Below are 20,472 nucleotides of genomic sequence, written 5' to 3' on the forward strand. Positions count from 1 at the left end.
GTGATGGCCACTAATGTGGTCCAGGAGCGTCACCTATGGCTGAACCTGGCCGATATGCGGGACGTTGAGCGGACTCGTCTGCTCGATGCTCCCATATCCCAGGCCGGCCTCTTCGGCGGAGCGGTTGAAGACTTCGCCCAGCAGTTTTCGACCGCACAGAAGCAGTCTGAGGCGATAAAACACATTCTGCCCCGACGGCCAGCTGCTGCCTCCACCCAGCCGTCGGCACAGATGCCTCAGCCTGCTCGCCGCCGAGGGCGCCCTCCCGCGGCTCCCGCCCCTCCCGCACGGCCCCAGCAGCAGCCTTCACCCGGGCCGCGTCGTGGAGGAAGCCGCAGGAAGGCGTCCCAGCCCCCTCAGGCCCCGCGCCCCGCTAAACGCCAGGCCAAGCGGCGCTCCTGAGACGGGCTGCTCAGTGATGGTGTCGGTTTTTTCACAGGAGGCGGTTGCAGGCCCCCTCCTTCCCCCGGTGGAGGGCCGGGGGAGAATCTTTTGTTCTCCACTCCCCGCTGCTCACCCACGGGTGGGCAGCACCCTAATGTGGTTAAAGAAAGAACCGAAATGTCCATCACTGAGCACACAGAGCCGGATGACAGTGCGCGACGCCCCCGTGCCTCGCCACTCTCGTCCTCCTCTGTCTCTGAGGGCGAGGATGACAGTGCGTGCCGTCCCCGGACCACACCACTCTCATCCCCCTCTATCGCCAGACCCCTGGCAGAGCAGACCCCCGTGGAACGCTGGTCCTTCCCTGGTCTCCTCTGTCAGGGCGCGGAGCTTGGCTGTGCACACGCTCAGGGCCGCTATGCCACCCTTGCCTGTGCCGGTCACTCCGCCTCGCTGCCCCTCCGGGGGGACGCCTGTGGCTCGGATGATTCCGCTGGATCAGTTTTTGGGGGCTTGGTTAGAGCTCCCCAATCTGTCCCGTTGGGTCGCCCGAACTATCAGGCTCGGCTATGCGATTCAGTTCGCACGGTCTCCTCCCCGCTTCAGGGGAGTCCGCTTTACTATGGTCGGTGGCAATGCCCCGATCATGAGAGCGGAGGTTGCTACCCTGCTGGCGAAGGGTGCAATCGAGGCTGTCCCTCCAGCCGAGATGAGGTCAGGGTTCTACAGCCCCTACTTCATTGTCCCCAAGAAAACCGGTGGGTTACGGCCAATCCTGGACTTGCGCGTCCTGAACCGCTCCCTTCACAGGCTGCCGTTCAAGATGCTCACGGCCAAACGCATTTTCGAATGCGTGCGGCCACAGGATTGGTTTGCAGCGATAGACCTGAAGGACGCCTACTTTCATGTCTCCATTTTACCTCGACACAGACCGTTTCTTCGGTTTGCTTTCGAGGGGCAGGCATACCAGTACGCGGTTCTCCCATTCGGGTTGGCTCTGTCTCCTCGCGTCTTTACGAAGGTCGTCGAGGCAGCCCTTGTTCCCCTACGCGAACACGGGGTTCGCATCCTGAATTATCTCGAACTTTTTCAGAGGCTCCTGGGGCATATGGCGTCCGCAGCCGCGGCAACGCCACTCGGATTGCTTCATATGAGACCGCTTCAGCTGTGGCTTCGCGATCGGGTCCCGAGGTGGGCATGGCATCGCGGTACGCTCAGAGTTCCAATAACTCCGACCTGCCGTCAGACCTTCACCCCGTGGCGGAACCTCAGCTTTCTACGGGCCGGAGTTCCCCTAGAACGAGTTTCCAGGCATGTTGTCGTCTCCACAGATGCCTCTGCCACGGGCTGGGGCGCCATGTGCAATGGACATGCAGCCGCGGGCTCCTGGACAGGACCCCAGCGCCTCATGCATGTCAATTGCCTCGAGTTGCTGGCAGTACGCCTTGCCCTGCACCGCTTCCACGCTTTGCTCCTGGGTCAACACGTACTTGTCCGCTCGGACAATACCGCGACTGTAGCGTACATCAACCGTCAGGGTGGTCTACGCTCTCGCCGTATGTCGCAACTCGCACGCCACCTCCTCTTATGGAGTCAGAAGCACCTGAGGTCCCTTCGTGCTATTTACATTCCAGGAGTGCGGAACCTTGCAGCCGACGAGCTGTCACGGCTCCGGCCAACCTCTGGCGAATGGAGACTCCATCCCCAGTCGGTCCAGCTGATATGGGACCAGTTCGGGGACGCACAGATAGATCTGTTTGCCTCCCACGACTCATCCCATTGCGCCCTGTATTACTCCCTGACCGAGGGCACGCTCGGCACGGATGCACTGGCGCACAGCTGGCCGCAGGGCCTACGCAAGTATGCGTTTCCCCCAGTGAGCCTTCTCGCACGTACTCTGTGCAAGATCAAGGAGGACGAGGAGCAGGTCATATTGGTCGCCCCATACTGGCCCACCAAGACCTGGTTCTCCGAACTGGTACTCCTCGCGACAGCACCTCCTTGGCCAATTCCTCTGAGGAAGGACCTCCTTTCTCAGAGACGGGGCACCCTATGGCACCCTCGTCCCGATCTTTGGAGACTCCACGTGTGGCTCCTGGACGGGACGAGGCAGGTTTGAGTACCCTGCCACCAGCGGTGGCGGCTACCATCACTTCCGCTAGAGCATCGTCCACGAGACATGTCTATGCGTTGAAGTGGAACCTCTTCGTTAACTGGTGCTCTTCTCGCCGAGAAGACCCCAGGAGATGCTCGATCAGCGTTGTGCTTTCCTTCCTGCAAGACGGGTTGGAGCGAAGGCTGTCTCCCTCCACCCTGAAGGTGTATGTGGCCGCTATCGCCGCATATCACGAAGCAGTTGAAGGTAAGTCTCTTGGAAAGCACGACCTGATCCTCAGGTTCCTGAGAGGAGCGAGGAGACTGAATCCTCCTCGCCCTCCTCTCGTTCCCTCTTGGGACCTCTCAGTGGTCTTAAGTGCCCTGCAGAGGGCTCCCTTTGAGCCTCTGCAATCAGCTGAGCTTAAGATCCTGTCAATGAAGACAGCGCTCCTGGTTGCACTGGCCTCCATCAAGAGGGTAGGGGACCTGCACGCATTCTCCGTTGACGAAGCGTGCCTGGAGTTCGGGCCCGGCCTCTCTCACGTGATCCTGAGACCCCGGCCCGGATATGTGCCCAAGGTTCCCACCACTCCCTTCCGGGACCAGGTGGTGAACCTGCAAGCGCTGCCCCGGGAGGAGGCAGACCCAGCCTTGGCACTGCTCTGTCCAGTACGCGCACTCCGTGCTTACGTAGACAGGACGCAGTGTTTCAGGACCTCAGACCAGCTCTTTGTCTGTTATGGTGGGAAGCTGAAGGGAAAGGCTCTCTCCAAACAAAGGTTGTCTCACTGGATAGTGGACGCCATTGCTTTGGCATACCAGCAGCAAGGTCGACCATGCCCCCTTGGTGTGACCGCCCACTCCACCCGGAGTGTGGCGTCCTCTTGGGCTTTAGCGCGTGGCGCCTCGCTAACAGACATCTGCAGAGCTGCAGGCTGGGCGACACCTAACACATTCGCCAGATTCTACAATCTCCGAGTGGAGCCAGTCTCCGCCCATGTACTGTCTTTTTCAAGCTAACATGGGAGCTGTTAAGTGTCTCGCTTGCTCGCCATTCCACTCCACGGACTGGATACGTGCGATATTTCCTCAGATGAGCCTTCCCCTCTGAAGCCCTGAGTTCCTCCAGCACTGTTGACGCTGGCGCCAGTGTCTATTGCCTGTGCGTCGGCTAGGTGCCTCCGTGTGCATGGTTCCTCCTCTGAGTAACCCCCACATGTGTATTTTCCACTGTAAGCCTCTTTGAGCATGTGTCTTTCCCTCGGCATGTCACCTGCCACTCCTGGAGTTGAAAGTAGATGCCACCCTACGGGCTGGTCACTCCAGTGTTCCTCCATATGTAGCCCCCTTGGGCCATATGTGTATTCTTAAGTCCTCCCTATGGGTAGGCATGCTGCGGCATATCTCCCCCGAGATATGCTTCCCAGTGTACCTTGGTATTCCTGTGTTAGTAGGACTCCTTCGTCCGTGCCTATATCACGACAGGGAGGTCAGACTTCGCAGGGCACTGGAAGACAGCTGTGAAGGTGGCGTGATTACACGGGGACCCCCATTCTCCGTCATCCGACGTAACTCGGAGTGACTACGAAAGGGAACGTCTCGGTTACGGATGTAACCCTCGTTCCCTGAGTAGGGAACGGAGACGTTACGTCTCCGTGCCACTTCCGCTGTACCGCTGGGTAGACGCCTGAGTTCAGTCTCGGCTCCTCAGCGAAGACATGATCTGCTGTTGCAGGTGTTTCTCCTTAAATACTCACGCAGTGAGGCGGAGATACATTATGCAAATTCCGCAGACCCATGGCATTTCTTTGCCATTGGCTCGTTTTTTAATACTCGAAGAGGATTGGCTTTCTGGCGAAACCCCCATTCTCCGTCATCCGACGTAACGTCTCCGTTCCCTACTCAGGGAACGAGGGTTACATCCGTAACCGAGACGTTTTATACAGTAAGAAAAATAAAATAGAAAGTTAGACTTTTGAATTCTGCTCTTGAAATGAAAATGTTAAGACCAAGTATTTAGAAAGAAAGACAAAGAAAATGACACTGCTTTATTGTTGAAATGATTTATTGGATATACAAACTTAGCAACCATATCTGAAATACACACTTATAATAAAATCTGTACATAAATGGGACAATAAAGGATTTCATGCATTAACCAACGTTTACTGACTGTCAGCAGTTCATATCTCACTGGCCAAGTGTAAACGTGCATATGCTTTTATTAATCCAGTAGAAACCAAGTCATGTGTAGATGTTACCTTGAAACAATTACTGTGTTTTGCAGATGCTGGATTTGTGGGTTTATGACATTCAATATTGTAAATATATTCATAAGATAATCAAAGGTTTTGAGTTTTTAGTAAAGTTTTTATGTAACATTCCATTTTTACAGAATATGTAAATATACATTGCCTCAAAGCAGGCTGAACTCAGATGATTCTGGTGCTCATTTAGAGGAAAGAAACAAAGGAACCAATTTTAAAGGAAAGTAAGGTGATTCAAAATTGTCCCATGACATTTAAATATCACAATAGCAGGTTTTATGAGGAACAGAGGAAGGAGAGTTTTCCAGTGCGGTGCAGATAAAGAACAGGCTGAACAAAACCAGCTAGAACATAACAAACCGAACCAGAAAACCAGTGTTCACAAACATATTGCTGTGTTAAAATGGCGTTGAGTGCTACGATAGCATATGGTATATGTATAAAAGCCACATTCACGGTAGCTATTAAAATGAGATAAAATGCTCTTCTCTTCATGTGGTTTTCCTCCTTTCTTTCTCTCCCTCTCTCTCCTGGTCCGGACTGCTTCAGAGCTCTGAGAACAGCCACAAGACAAAACAACTGGATGGAGAGGAAGAGGAGGAACTGCAGTGAGATGAAGAAGGCATATGCCTTCAGGTTGAAAGGGTTTAAAATAAACCTACAAAATAAACATGGTCCAAGACTGATTATCCAGACAACAGTGCAGCAGATCACTCTATATCTGAGAGGTTTGTACTTCAGAAAGGTTACAGGATGAACCACTGCCAGGTAACGCTCAACACAGATCAGACATTGGGACAGAGGACGACCAGTGACAGCTAGTCCTTGTAAAAATGTTACTAATGTTAAGAGACATGGGAACACATTTGACAGAATAAAGAATAAAGAAGTCATAGTGTTGCCAATCTCACAAACAGAGAGATTGAGGATAAAGAAGTCTGAGGCAATTCTATTTTTTGCTCCTGTGACGATGAGCCATATAACATAGGAGTGTGTAAAAAGACCAAAAAGGAAATTGAGGGTGAAGATGCACATTTGGAGATTGACTATTAGCTCAATGCAAGGACTTGTGGAGTTGGTGTACATGTCAGGTCTGGTTGAGTTCATTTTCTCTTCTCTTGTCTATGGACAGAAGCTCACAAGATATAGCAACTATGATCTGTAGAAATAGAGATGTGTATAGCTATTTTAGTTTTCAAAGTAAATTATTGATTTTTGTTTGATAAAACAAATGGCACTCTACCAACAAACATGCCCTGCATGCCCACAACCCCTTTAATATGACCAATTAACAATATGCCCATATTGTGACGTATCATTCAGCATAGAAAATGAATACAATTTAAAAGAGAAGTTTATCACCTGAAGAGTGAATGTCCAGTCTCTCTGGATGTGTATAAATCTCGGTGCTGTGTGTTGTAGGCTGACTTCACAGCTGTCACAAGAATATATAATGTCTACGAACACATATGCAAATATTCAATATAAAAAATGAGGTTAAAAAGTGTAGGTATGTGGAAAAATTTTAATATATAGCTCATGATCCTACAAAAAAGTACAAGAGTAGTCAGCCTATGGGATATGATGCTTTCTTAAAGACTAGTTGGAAAATGATTTTGCAATACAACATTCTTTGTAAATAAAATATAAAAAATGTTTATTGCTTTAAAATGTATCTAAAATGTATTTTACAATTATTATCTTCAGGCTTATACTATATTATTAATAGTGAGTATAAAAGGTGCACTGTCAACTTAATACAAAATTAATACTTTACTCTGCCTTATTTTAGGAAGAATATTCCACACAAGGAGATCACCATTGGAGGTCCATTCCTTTAAATTGACCCTTAACTGATCAATGAGATTGACAATAACAGGGTTATTTTTGTGAGTAAATATTTTAAAGAAATTGTTATATGATGAGTGAATATAAATTTGAATCTTGGCTTTCATAGGTGGTATGTCAAACACCTGGAATGCAAATTTTGTTTGTACCAAATATGAGGTTTAGAAAGATCCAACATTATGAGAAATTATGAGACAATAATTTACACAACTAATTAAAAATTTACACAGACCTATAAATATTTTTTTATAGCCGTATAGTCATGCAACTCATAAAATTAAAGAGGATTATAGAGTGACCAAAATGTTCAATAAATGAAATCTCCTTTTGGGTTTCTTTGTCTCTGCACACTCTGGACATTCACTCAACTAGCTTAATGTGTTTTTTTATGAACAACAAGATCAGTTTGCGGTGCTGAATATTTCTATATTTGGTTGGAATATCGCACTGCGTCGATGATGACTTTTTGGGGAATAAATACCCACTATGCCGCAACACTCGCCGGACCCTCTCCAGGACTCCCGGGAGCAGAGCAATCGGGAAAATCGGCCACGCCTGAACCATCTCGCATGAGAGAGCCACAGAGGGCAGTGGGTCGTCTCTTGAGACACAAAAAGATCCACTTCCACTGGGCCGAACCTCTCGCATATTGACCTCACACCTCGGGGTGAAGTCTCCATTCCCCGGGCCTCAGCCCCTGCCTCGACAGGATGTCCGCTCTCCGATTCTGGTCCCTGGAGATGTGCATTGTGATCTCAGACCCCCCTGATGATTCAAATTAGAGACCACTGACACATTGTCTGTCCATACAAGAACGTGATGGCCCCTGAGGTCTGGGAGGAAGCTCCTCAGAGCCCTGAAAACATCCAACATCTCTAGGTAATTTATGTGCCAAGAATGATGATGGTCCTGCCACAGGCCTCTCGCAAATCGGCCTTCCGTGGCTGGGCCCCAGCGTATGAGGCATGTGTCAAAACTTTTTCCGGCAACATGGCGCTCCCAACACTGGGCCTTGGGACAGGAACCAAGGTTTCTTCCATATGGACAGGGAACGAAGGCATCTGCGCATAGCCCTGATCAAACGGAATGCGTTCCCCTTGGGGAAAACCCCTTGGCTTTTAACCGCCACTGCAGAAAAATTGCAACCCTTGATAATTGATGGATGCCAGGTAGAAATAGTCTGTAGGTTTAAATACTTGGGAACATTCATAGATAGTAATTTGAATTATGTTTCTATTAAGACAATGCAGTGATTGTATATTTGCACTTTGGCGTGAGCAAGAATATTGTAGAAATGGTGTATAAGAATCTTGTGTAGAGTATTATGTCTTTTAATATGACAATGTGGTATGGAGTTCTGACTGTTAAACCAAAGCAGAATTTGTCAAGGGTGGTTAATGTAGCTAGCGCAATTGTAGGTAAAACACAAAGACAACTGAATGGTATATATATATATATATATATATACACAGAATATATATCAAAAGTTCAAATAAAAGCATTGGTTATTATAGAGGATTCTTCTCATCCCTTTCTAAATTTCACTTGTTACCATCAAGGAGACGTTTTAGACAACCCCAGGCGAGTAAAAATGTGTACCAGATGTCATTTGAGCCAACTGCCATTAGAATTTTAAATGTTGAGAAGATATGAATATGAGTTTGGTTGGAAATGTATGCATATATTATATATGTGGATGTGGGAATGTTATTATTTTAATTGTTTTATATTTATGTGTATTGTTATGTTGTGTTGGTCCTTGTGTGTGGTGTATAGTGAAGCCAAAGACAAATTTCCACTTGTGGACAATAAAGGACAACACAGCTCAGTCCAGATGGCCATGGTATTGCTGTATATCGTTGTTACATACTCGTACGTATTCAAAGTGTTGCAATATGGAGATGTGTGTAGTTTGTTGTTGTTGTTGTTGTTGTTGTTGTTGTTGTTGTGGTGTGTGTGTGTTTCAGGTGTTCGTTGAATCAATCTACCACCTGTCAATCTTAATGAAGGATGATGACGTTTCGGTTCACCTCATCCAATCACATCTCACCACTTCATTCAAATGCCCGTGATCACTTCCATGTCAACAGCTGTTTGCTCACTTTTGTCTGTTGCGCTTGTGTGACTTGCTGTCAATGATTTGTCTGTGTGTCTAACAGTCGAGTTCTGTTTATTTGCTGCATAGTGTTTCGAGTAGGCCTATACTGTTCAGCCTGATCAGTTTACACAGTGTGTAAAGCTGGGAAGAGAGCAGGTTATTAGGTCACGCGACATACACTTTGCACTTAGAATGTTTTGGATTATGTTAGACACACTAGTTTAGGAGAGTGCCCACTTTGTAAGTTTTGTTATTTAGTTAGTGTAGTTTAGTTAGAGCGTCTTGACGCCGAAGATTTCTTTTCTACATTTTTTGTTTGGTAGTTAGTTTAGTCGAATTAACTTTTAGCTAGTTTGTTTTGTTTTATTTATTTGATTTGGCATCTCTCGTGCGCTCGCCTTCCCACCTTGTGTTTGTGTTTAATGTCGTTATTTTGTTATTGTTCTTATTCATTGTTTGTATATATTGTAAATATTATTTTCTTCACTCACTCTTCATGGCACTGTGGATTAATAAATCCTTTTGAGCTGAGTTCTGAGGTCGGCTTCCTTTTCTTGCTCTGTCCTGTACATTGAGGTACACACACAATTTTTAAAGTGTTATGCCCTTATTCCCTAGACATCGTTAATAGGGACGTAACAATCGTTCTTGGGGGAAAACTTTCAAATTCAAATGAGTTTGTCACCTTAAAAGTGAATGTCCAGTCTTTCTGGATGCATTTAAATCTGCGCTTACTTCACAGCTGTCACTAAGATATATTTGCATGAGTCAGATAGCTGTCTGAGTAAACATTTGAAACATTTGCATAGAAAATGTTCTATTTTTATAGAAAATCCAGCATGTTAATTTGAGTTGATTTAAAGGCATGAGATGTTTACATGCATGTAAAAAATACAAATTTAAAAAACATGCTAACAATTGTTATTTTACACATTTAATTCACTAAATATTGACTTAAAGATAAAGATGCAAGCTCCATTTAGAGATTTGGCTAGAGTGTTTAAGTGTTTAAGGAGTCAATGTTTTGTGAAGAATGTGATGCAGGATCGTGTCAATTTGAAATATGGTACAATTGTTCTTTGGAAAAAAATATTCTGTTCTTTATCAAATTGTTTGTCTGCTGTGACAGAAATATGAAATTAAAACTCTTTATATTCACAACAGTAGTCTATGAAAACATCCGACATAAGCGAAACAGGTGACACTGTGTTAGAGATAAATGATCAATTATTTTATTTTGAAAACTTACAATTACAGTAACGTATTTGTATTTCGTTACTTTACACCACTGCAAATGACTGATGATACAAAAGGATATTTATATCATCACACTTTTCACTTTTTTATAGACACAGATGGCTATTTTCACCTTTAGTGCATCCAGGGAAAAAAGACATCTGATCTGATGTTAGTCAAACAATTTATTATACTTTATGGGGTAAGTTGTCACAAACCTTCCATTAAACAGCCTAGTGTGGGCTTTTCAGTAGAATTTAATCAGTAAAACCTTTATAAAGCATGAAAAATCCATAAAACAGCAAAAATATAATTTGTAACATGTTGATAATATTGAAATGTTTTAAAGGAGTGAGAGGAATTAGGGATGTTTGAAGTAGGGCAGTTTCCCAACTCGCCGGAGAAAAAGAAAAGCAGGTACAAAACCACCCAACACAAAACAATACAAGCTAAACACACTCACTTCCTTAACATCTTTTTGTAAAAGAATATTGAGGAATCTTGAGATTATAAAAGGAACAATTATAGTTAGCATGGTCACAGTCAATATTACAATGATCTTAAATGCTCTTCTCTTCATGTGGTTTTCTTCCTTTCTCTCTCTCCCTCTTTCTCCTGGTCCTGACTGCTTTAGAGCTCTGAGAACAGCCACAAGACAAAACAGCTGGATGAAGAGAAAGAGGAGGATCTGCACGAACGAAACCCACATGAAAATGTTGGATGACACTAAAATTAACATGAACAAAAAGCAGGATCCAAGACCCGTTATCCAGGCCACAGTGCAGCAGATCACTCTATATCTGAGAGGTTTGAACTTCAGAAAGGTTACAGGATGAACCACTGCCAGGTAACGCTCAAAACAGATCAGACACTGAAACAGAGGACGGATGGTGATGATGTTTCCTGTTAAAAACCTCAATGTAATCAAGGACACTGATTCTTGGTAACTTGTTCTAATTTCCTTATACAAATAAATCACAGCAAACAGACAGAAAATCATCTCACAAACAGAGAGATTGAGCATAAAGAACTCTGATGCAACTCCGTTTCCTGTTCCTGTGATGATGAGCCATATAACATAGGAGTGTGTAGGAAGACCAAACAGAAGACTGAAGATCATCACACAAATCGTCATAGTGTCCATTGGTGTGTTTTTATATGCAGTGAGGTTAGTTGATGGGAAAACCTCAAATGTAGGATCCACAGCAGAGTAGTTCATCTCTTTGTACTTCCCTCTAAATACACATTCTTTTAATTAGTATCAAACGTTGTTATGAAACGATATTAATGCTCATACACACACACACACACACACACACACATATATATATATATATATAGGTTTAGACATATAAACATGTTTCACTGCCTACTTATTTTGTGTAAAATGGCTTTGTAATATGAATGAAAACTGTTTAACTGTTAATAAATGTCTTTTTTCAATAATTTAATATATCATTTCAAAATAAACTGTAATATAAAATAGTTGAAAGGGGAGTTTATTACCTTGACAAGTCAATTTCCAGTAATTCCTCAAAAATCAAGTCCCATTTTATATAATACAACAGTAACTTTTAACATATTTAACTTTTGAGATATGACTAAATGAAAATACTTAAAAAACATCAACTGGTAAAAATTCCAGCGGGACGCACAGTATTGTGAAGTAGCTCTTTTGTACTGAGAAATACATTCACATCTCGCATAGTTTATCACCATTCAGTCCTGGCATGCAAATGTATGTCAGATGACATTTTCTCTGTTCCTCAATACGGAGCAATAGATTTAAAGGGAAAGTTCACTCTAAAATTAAAATTAAATCATCATTTACTCACCCTGGTGTTGTCATTTACTTATGGCGTTCTTTCTTTTATGGACCACAAAATAATTATTAGGAAAAATCTGTCTTTCTGATATTCTAAGATATAACAGGGAATCAACATGTTCAGTATGAGAAAATTTTAAGCAAAGATAGTTTGACTTCCCATGGCAATTTGTAAACAAGTGATTGTTAACTATAGGCTCCTTTATTGCAGTTATGTTATCAACCAACTTTGCATGTGTGAACCATTCTACAAAAGACCATTTTGCACAAACAAACAAATAAATAAACCTCATGAGGGAGCATGCCTCTGGGACCCTGTTAAACGGTTCACACTTCAACCCCCCAATGTTCAAACCAAAACTACTCCCTTGCAACCGAGGGAGACATCCAATCCCCCCATAACCCCCCTTGTGAGCTTCTTCTGGGCGAAGCGGAGTGAACTTCGACACTAGAGTCTCACGAACGGGCATGTCGGCCAAGACCAAGGTCCAAGGTCAAGAATTTTGTTAAATAAAACATTAAGGGCCAGATTTACTAAACAGGGGAAATGAGCACAATTCCAAAAAAAGCTCTGATTGGAGTGGGAAGTTCTGCATGTGATCTACTGACGACCCACAAATTAATCAATGAATAATGGCGCAAATACCAGTAAATTGATGACCGCAAACCTTAGTAAATCACCTTGCATGATTCATTTAAATACTCTCCTCCCATAAATTTTGCATCTGAAAGGTGAACTTCAACAAATGTATATGCTATGCAATAAGCCGCAAAAATAACTGTGTTCCCACCTTTACAGCGCTAATTTTTCACTATGTTTCTTTAGTAAATCGTGACAGTAGGTTTTTAACGCCAAAAGTGGGTTTGCGCTGGCAAAATCTAAATTAGATTTTTCACCAAACCCCAGGGGGACTTACAGAATACACATATGACCCAGGAGGGGGCTGCATATGGAAAACACTGGGGTGTCCAGCCCGCAGGCATCCACTATCCAGTGAGACAACCTTTGCTTAGAGAGAGCCTTTCCCTTCAGCTTCCCACCATAACATACAAAGAGCTGGTCAGAGGTCCTGAAACACTGCGTTCTGTCTACGTTAGCACAGGGGGCAGCGCTTGCAGGTTCACCACCTGATCTTGAAAGGGAGTGGTGGGAACCTTGGGCATGTATCCAGGCCGGGGACTCAGGATCATGTGAGAATAGGCCGGCCCTAATTCCAGGCACGGTTCGTCAACGGAAAATGCGTGCAGGTCCCCTATTAATGGAGGCCAATGCAACCAGGAGCGCTGTCTAAACTGACAGGAACTTAAGCTCCACTGATTGCAGAGGTTCAAGAGGAGCACTCTGCGATAGCGGCAACATACACTTTCAGGGTGGAGGGAGACACCCTTCGCTCCAACCCATCTTGCAGGAAGGAAGGCACGACACTGATCGAGCACTTTCTGGGGTCTTCTCGGTGAGAAGAGCACCAGTTGACGAAGAGGTTCCACTTCAACGCATAGGCATGTCTCGTGGACGATTCTCTAGCGGAAGTGATGGTAGCCACCACCGCATGGCGCCCCAGCCCATGGCGGAGGCATCTATTGAGTCAAGAACATGCCTGGAAACTTGATCTAAGGCCACTCAGGCCCGTAGAAAGCTGAGGTTCTACCACGGAGTGAAGGTCTGACGGCAGGTCGGAGTAACTGGTACTCGGAACGTGCCTATTGCCATGCCCACCTCGGGAATTGATCGAGAAGCCAGTGCTGAAGTGGTCTCATATGAAGCAGTCCGAGCCGCGTAGCTGCAGCTGCGGATGCCATATGCCCAAGGAGCCTCTGAAAAAATTTCAGTGGAACCGCACTCTTTCCCTCGAATTGTCTCAAGCAAGTCAGCAGTGACAGTGACAGTGAGCGCTCGCTCGTAAGCTGCACGCATCCTCTGCACGGAGCAAAGTTTGCTCTTCTCCCAGTTGACCCGAAGGCCCAGACGAGCTAGGTGCCGGAGCACCAGATCCCTGTGTTCGCAAGCCTGGTCTCGAGAGTGAGCTAGGATCAGCCAGTCGGCGAGATAATTCAGGATGCGAACCCCGTGTTGCCGTAGCCCTAACAACCTTCGTGAAGACACGAGGAGACAGGGCTAGCCCGGATGGGAGAACCGCGTACTTGTATGCCAGCCCCTCGAAAAACAAACTGTAGGAACGATCAGTGTTGAGGAAAAATGGAGACATGGAAGTAGGCGTCCTTCAGGTCGATCGCTGCGAACCAATCCTGTGGCCGCACACATTCGAAAATGCATTTGGCCGTGACGCGCAGGTCCAGGATTGGCGGAACCCACCGGTTTTCTTGGGTACAATGAAGTCGGGGCTGAAGAAGCTGGACTTCATTTCGGCTGGAGGAGTGGTCTCGATCGTACCCTTCACCAGTAGGGTGACACACACGCTGTTGCACACCACTGCACAGTTCAGCAGGCAGGAATGTGAAACTCGCTGGAACACGCCATCACACCAACACCGACTGGAAGCTGCTCGTCTGGAAGATTCTCGAAGATAGTCAGAGAATAGCCTGCAGGAGTGAAGAGAACCTCTTGGCTCCGAAGCAAAAACATAACTGCATGTTGCCAGCGTACTTCCTTATATACCCACGAAATGGGGCGGAGTTGCGCCATGCAAATTCCGCAGACCCATGGCATTTCTTTGTAAGCGCACACTGTCACTCGCAATACGTCAAGCCATATGAACTTCTTTGTACAAAAAATATTTGACACATTTGTTTTTACATATGTAAATGCAATGGAAAATCATGATACTCAAGAAGTGCTAAAAAAATTAAAACAAAACAAAAATCTCCAATGTCATTTTGATTTGATATAATACAAAATTATATATATATATATATATATATATATATATATATATATATATATACATATATATATATATATATATATATACAGTATATATATATATATATATATATATATATATATATTCATACATATATATACATACATATATATATATATATATATACTGTATATATATTTCTGTCTCTTTATATATAATTAAATGGTACATTAACCTGAATGCCAACTGTTGTTGTTCATTTAATGGACTGTGAAAAACAAAAAGAAACTCACTGCAGTGATCAATGGCAACACCTGGCTTGTGTCATTGATGATTTTATTTTATTTGAAAAACATAAAAATTGTTGATAATACATAAACAGAAATTACTTGAGTTAAGAATATTTTCATATTTCGTGTTTGAATTTTAAACTAAAAAAAAAAAACATTCAGGGTATAGGTAAACTTCTGTATAGATACTTACAGACTTAGTTATTATTACTGACCAGGAAAACATATATAGTTGATTGAACACACTTTGTTCTATTCCATAACGGAATATGTTATCACATTGTATTGTCACATTAGATCATTAAACGGCCAATTGTCAGCTTTCTTTAAAATTTCAACAGCAAAACGATTTTGAAGCACAAGACAATTAACAAAGAAGAAAAAAAGTTACTTCTACAGTAGTGGGCAAAAGTGATTTCCAGAGGGAATTTTTGTTTTTTATAACACTAAAAGTTCAATTAAACCATCACAATATGAGTAAAATATTGTATATATTTAAAATTTTAAAAGTGCAACCTCACACAAATGAGAGGTGTTAGGGATGTTTAAAGAAGGGTAGTTTCCCAACTCGCCAGAGAAAAAGAAAAGCAGGTACAAAACCACCCAACACAAAACAATACTAAACAGGCTTAACACTGGAGTATCTCGCTGTAGCAGAATATAGAAGAATCCTCTCATAATAAAAGGCACAGATACATTTAGCATAGGGACGGTCAGTATTAGAATGAGATAAAACGCTCTTCTCTTCATGTGGTTTTCCTCCTCTCTCTCTCTCCCTCTCTCTCCTGGTCCTGACTGCTTCAGAGCTCTGAGAACAGCCACAAGACAAAACACCTGGATGGAGAGGAAGAGGAGGAACTGCAGGAGTGAAAACCACATAAAAATGAAATGATGTGACAATGATTATGCAGAGCACAGAGGATCCAAGACCCGTTATCCAGGCCACAGTGCAGCAGATCACTCTATATCTGAGAGGTTTGTACTTCAGAAAGGTTACAGGATGAACCACTGCCAGGTAACGCTCAACACACATCAGACACTGAAACACCGGACGGATGGTGATTATGTGTCCTGATAGAAACTTTTCTAGAATCAAGAGCACTTGGGTTTGGTGGATTGGGATAATTCTCAGCAGATTGGTCAAAGAATACAGAGAGAAAATGACCTCACAAAAAGAGAGATTGAGGTTGAAGAACTCTGATGCAACTCCATTTCCTGATCCTGTGACAATGAGCCATATAATATAGGAGTGTGTAAGAAGACCAAACAGGAGACTAAGGCTAAACAAACTAATCTTGAAAAAGTCCAATGGTTCGCTTTCATGTTCTGTAAGGTTGGTTGATGGGAACACCTTGCATGTGGGATCCTCAGAAGAGCAGTTCATCGCTGTAGGCTACTTCTCAATTTCAGTTAATATCTGTGTGAAAAAGATCAAGTTAACATGACTTAAATCTTAGCAGAATCGAAAGTAAATTAAGTAAATGTCGTTGCAATGCATGTTGCCACATTGTAAAAAAAAAAACCCAAGTTTAAAATGAATAAAATACAGATACAAAGCTGTGTTTACAAGAAAACACTATTTCAGTCTTTTTACTTCAAAATTTTACTTTTAAATCAATGTGTTAATTGCCATTTTAATTGCCAATGTCTTAATTGACACCCCAGATATGTTATTGTTCAATTACTTAATAAACTAATTGCACACCTAAATGATGAACGACAAGTCACACACTAAAGTTCAATACATAGTTTTAAGGGTTTGTTATAATCATGACTATTTTGTTTGTTACATTATACATTTTAAAATATATATTTTCACCTGTGTAAATGAAAGTAAATTATTTTAAACATGTTTCACTGCCTATACATTGCATCATCGTGTAGCTTTACATAAAATTCAACTTAAAGTGATAACAGATTTTTTTTTTTTTTTTTTTTTTACTGTAATAAAAGAATTATAAGAGGAGATTATTACCTTGAGAAGTAATTCTCAACCATTTCATGAAAACACAGACAGCATGTAATTTTTAACACATTTTTAACTTATTACCAAGATATAACTACAGTAAATGAATATATTAAGGAGAAAACTATTTCCTGAGGAGCAAATTGAAAATATTCCAAAAGGAAGCACGGTATTCCTCAGTAAAGGATTTGCTCTGCTGTTGCATCTTTCAAACACACTATATACACACTTTACATACTGAATAGTGCAAAGGAGGCCTTACATGCAAATATATCAAACATAACCAAAAGACAGATGATGCACATCTAATGAAATGCTTTTCTGTTTCAAACAAACATTAAATTAACATTTAATTTCTTTAGCCAATGCTAAAGAGTGCAGAATAAACATTGTCCGGGAAGCAGACACATTCTGTCAGTTTAAATCTAGACTAAAAACACATCTCTTTAACCTGGCATACACATAACACATTATCAACTTCTATAATTCTAATCATGTAAAATGTAAGGCTGCATAAATTAGGTCAGCCAGAACCATAACACCTGATGTACTTGTTACATCATAAGAAGAATGGCATACGCTAATATTAGTCTCTCTGTCCCGAGGATTACCGTATCCGCCGGATACAGGCCGTATCTAGATTCGATGAAGGCCCTGACACGACAACAACTCAGTCCTGAAGGGTCAACTAGTCTCTCCCCTGTGAAGGCCTCCTTCCCTTCCCTTTACCTCTGTTACAGGGCCGGATCTACCATACGGGCAATCTGGGCACGTGCCCTTGCTCAGAGAGGGGCCCTCCGTGATCAGAGTTTTTATTTTAGTATACGCTACATAAAAATAGTATACACAAGGCTTGGCCTCGATCTTGATAATTATCCAATCAGAATTTTAAAAAAAGCCCAGCGGGGCTGCCCAGAGAAAAAAAATTGAGAGAAAAGTTCCTATTAAAAATATCCCGCAAATAAATAGCTTTTTTAAAAGAGCTAAGAATGACGAAGAGGAGGGTGTCAAGGAGCTAACCACTGTTAGCTTGGAAAAATTGCTGCCCTCTACCGCCTACGCTCAGCCTCAGCTAACAGTAGGAAGCGTTAGCTTTAGCGAAGAAGTTGTGGAAAAAGACAGGTGGGTAGTAACGAAGTAGGCCTACATTTATTTTGTTAGCCTACATTTACTTGAGTATTTTTTGGGGATTTTTTTTTACTTTTAAGAGTAGATTTAAATGTGCACTTTTACTTAGTTTAACTCAAGTAGGCTACCTTTCAAATGAAGAAAAAAAAAAACTGTACTTTTAATTTGTTACGTTGGGCGACGTTCCTCTCGTTATTTAATATGTTGTTAAATGCGTAGTTTATTCCAAGCCGAGAGCCGAGTGTCAAATGTCTATCTTTTTTTTCTGGGCATGAGCGATGCTCATGTCACAGGTCGGGGGGAGCCAAGCCAGACTGCGCCCACCCCTCAAACCCAGGACCACCTCAAGGAGCGTACCAGAGACCAGACAGACAAGAAGATTTTCTAAAAGTAACAATCTTTATTGAATAAAAGCAAGAAATAAAAGTCTTAATACGGGCTTCGTCTCTCTTTCCAGGGAGGAGACCGAGGGGTGCGCTGCGAGGGACTACTGGCAGCCACAGAGGAGGGAGCCGAACGCCCGTCTGGCGTGCAGGTCAGTAGCGTGGTAAGAAGGATCTTTTCGGTGTAATACAGGCGGACAACGGTCTGGGCAGACCAGGGCCGGGACCACGGGCCAGGCGGGGGCTCTCTCCACAGGACAGGTGGGTAGCAGGTAAGTTTTCCCAAGCGTCAGCTATTCGGCAGGTGTGAGGTCCTCCGGGTGCCTTTCCGCCCTTGACGACTCCAGCCAGAGACAAGGGTACCCTGTATATTCCAAGACAGAGACAAGTGTGCAGGTTCAATTCTATTCCGGTGAAGTAAGGACTTACAGCTGGAGCGGGTGGTTCGGGACAAGCAGCGCTGCTGCTGGGGTGTGTCTCTCCTCTGAACAGGCAGCACACAAGAAGGCCGAGGCAGAAGTATCTTCTGTTTAAATAGGCAAAGCCCTTGATACAAGAACGAACAGGATCCTTTCGTATAATGGAGAATCGGGTTACGGCTGGACGGGGTTGCTCCACACGGGCACTAGGGCTGGGGCGTGTCTCTCCTCCGAACAGGCAACACCCAAGAAGGCAGTGGCAGAAGAACTTTAAATAAACGGAGCATTTGATACAAGAACAAAAAACATGATCCTTTCATATAATGGGGAATCAGGCTTACGGCTGGGCTGGGTGGTTCCCACGGCGATACGAAGGCTGGGGTGTGTCTTTCCTCCGAACAGGCAGAGGAACGTTCTATTTAGATAGAAAGGACAAGTTAAACAGGACAATCACACTCCTCTCCCACATCATAGGACCTGGTGGCCGAAGTGGAACATACACATCCAACCTGAGGGCTTCGTTCCGCAAACACTGGCGAGAATGTGAATTGGAGAACACTGGCGGTTAAATAAACATGTATATCCACACACTGCAACTTCACGTCAAGTCCAATACTGTGTGACAATTCAATTCAGGCACCGCAATCCACTCTCAAATCTTAGTGCAATAAGGCCAGCACTCACCCAATGTTCAATCCCTCCACTGTTGCGCTGATTCAACACTCAGAAGCTGGTGAGATGCAAAGGATTTCGCACCGCATGGAACACAGCGTCTTCAACACTCTTTCACACTCAGAAGAAGATATCAGGGTTTCAAAGATGAATCAGTTCACACTCTTAGTGGTAATTATATTTGTGGTCAATACACTTCACAATTTCTTATCCAATTCAGTGCAAGACATGCATTCACACAGATCCGGTGTTTCATTACTTATCTTTTTCCCTCGAGTGATGACATTCTCCAATCTTGACTCAATCTCCACAATTCACATCCAATTCACGTTCCAGCTTGCACTCCCTCAATCACCGTTGCACCCCTTTCCAGTCAGGTCCTCACAGCCGCTCCAAAGATCCCAGCAAACCCAAGCCACTGCCAAAGGAATCGATCTCTCCCGGGGGAGTACCACACTCGAATGCCTTTTCCTTTTCCTTTTAACTGCCTCTCTGGGCCGTGTTTCCCAATCACAGATCCCCACACCAAACACCCGCACCTGGTCCCGCTTAGCTAATCAGCTGCCGCTGTCATGGCAACTGACAACAGCAAACCAGCACGGTGTGCCGGTGAAATCGTCCCGGGGGGAAACACACTCCTAGCGGAAATTAGTTCCGCTAGATTTTTCACCTTGTGACACTCAATTCATAAATGAATCACTTTTTTTGAGTCGATTCTGTTCAAAGACTTAATCAAAGAAGTTGGCAGAACCATAGATATCCATAATAAAGGCTAGATGTCTCGTCCGCGCTGCTGGCCAATGGAGGTCGACGTCCGCACCTGGCGGCCATCTTGTCACAGGCAGCTCGCTCACTCGTAACATTGTGTTTTAATGGTGCATGTACTTTTTAAATAACCATAACTTGCTCAATTTTCTATCGATTTATAAACGGTTAGGTTTGTTATAAACATCAGAGATGTAGTTATGACACTGCACACTTATGAATAATAAGTGTCTCAATAAATAATCATCCAGAATTGTAGCCACGTTAATAAC

The sequence above is a fragment of the Rhinichthys klamathensis genome, unplaced genomic scaffold, assembly GCF_029890125.1.
Source record: "Rhinichthys klamathensis goyatoka isolate OS25496 unplaced genomic scaffold, OSU_Roscu_1.1 h1tg000150l_1, whole genome shotgun sequence".
In the NCBI taxonomy this organism is placed as follows: domain Eukaryota; kingdom Metazoa; phylum Chordata; class Actinopteri; order Cypriniformes; family Leuciscidae; genus Rhinichthys; species Rhinichthys klamathensis.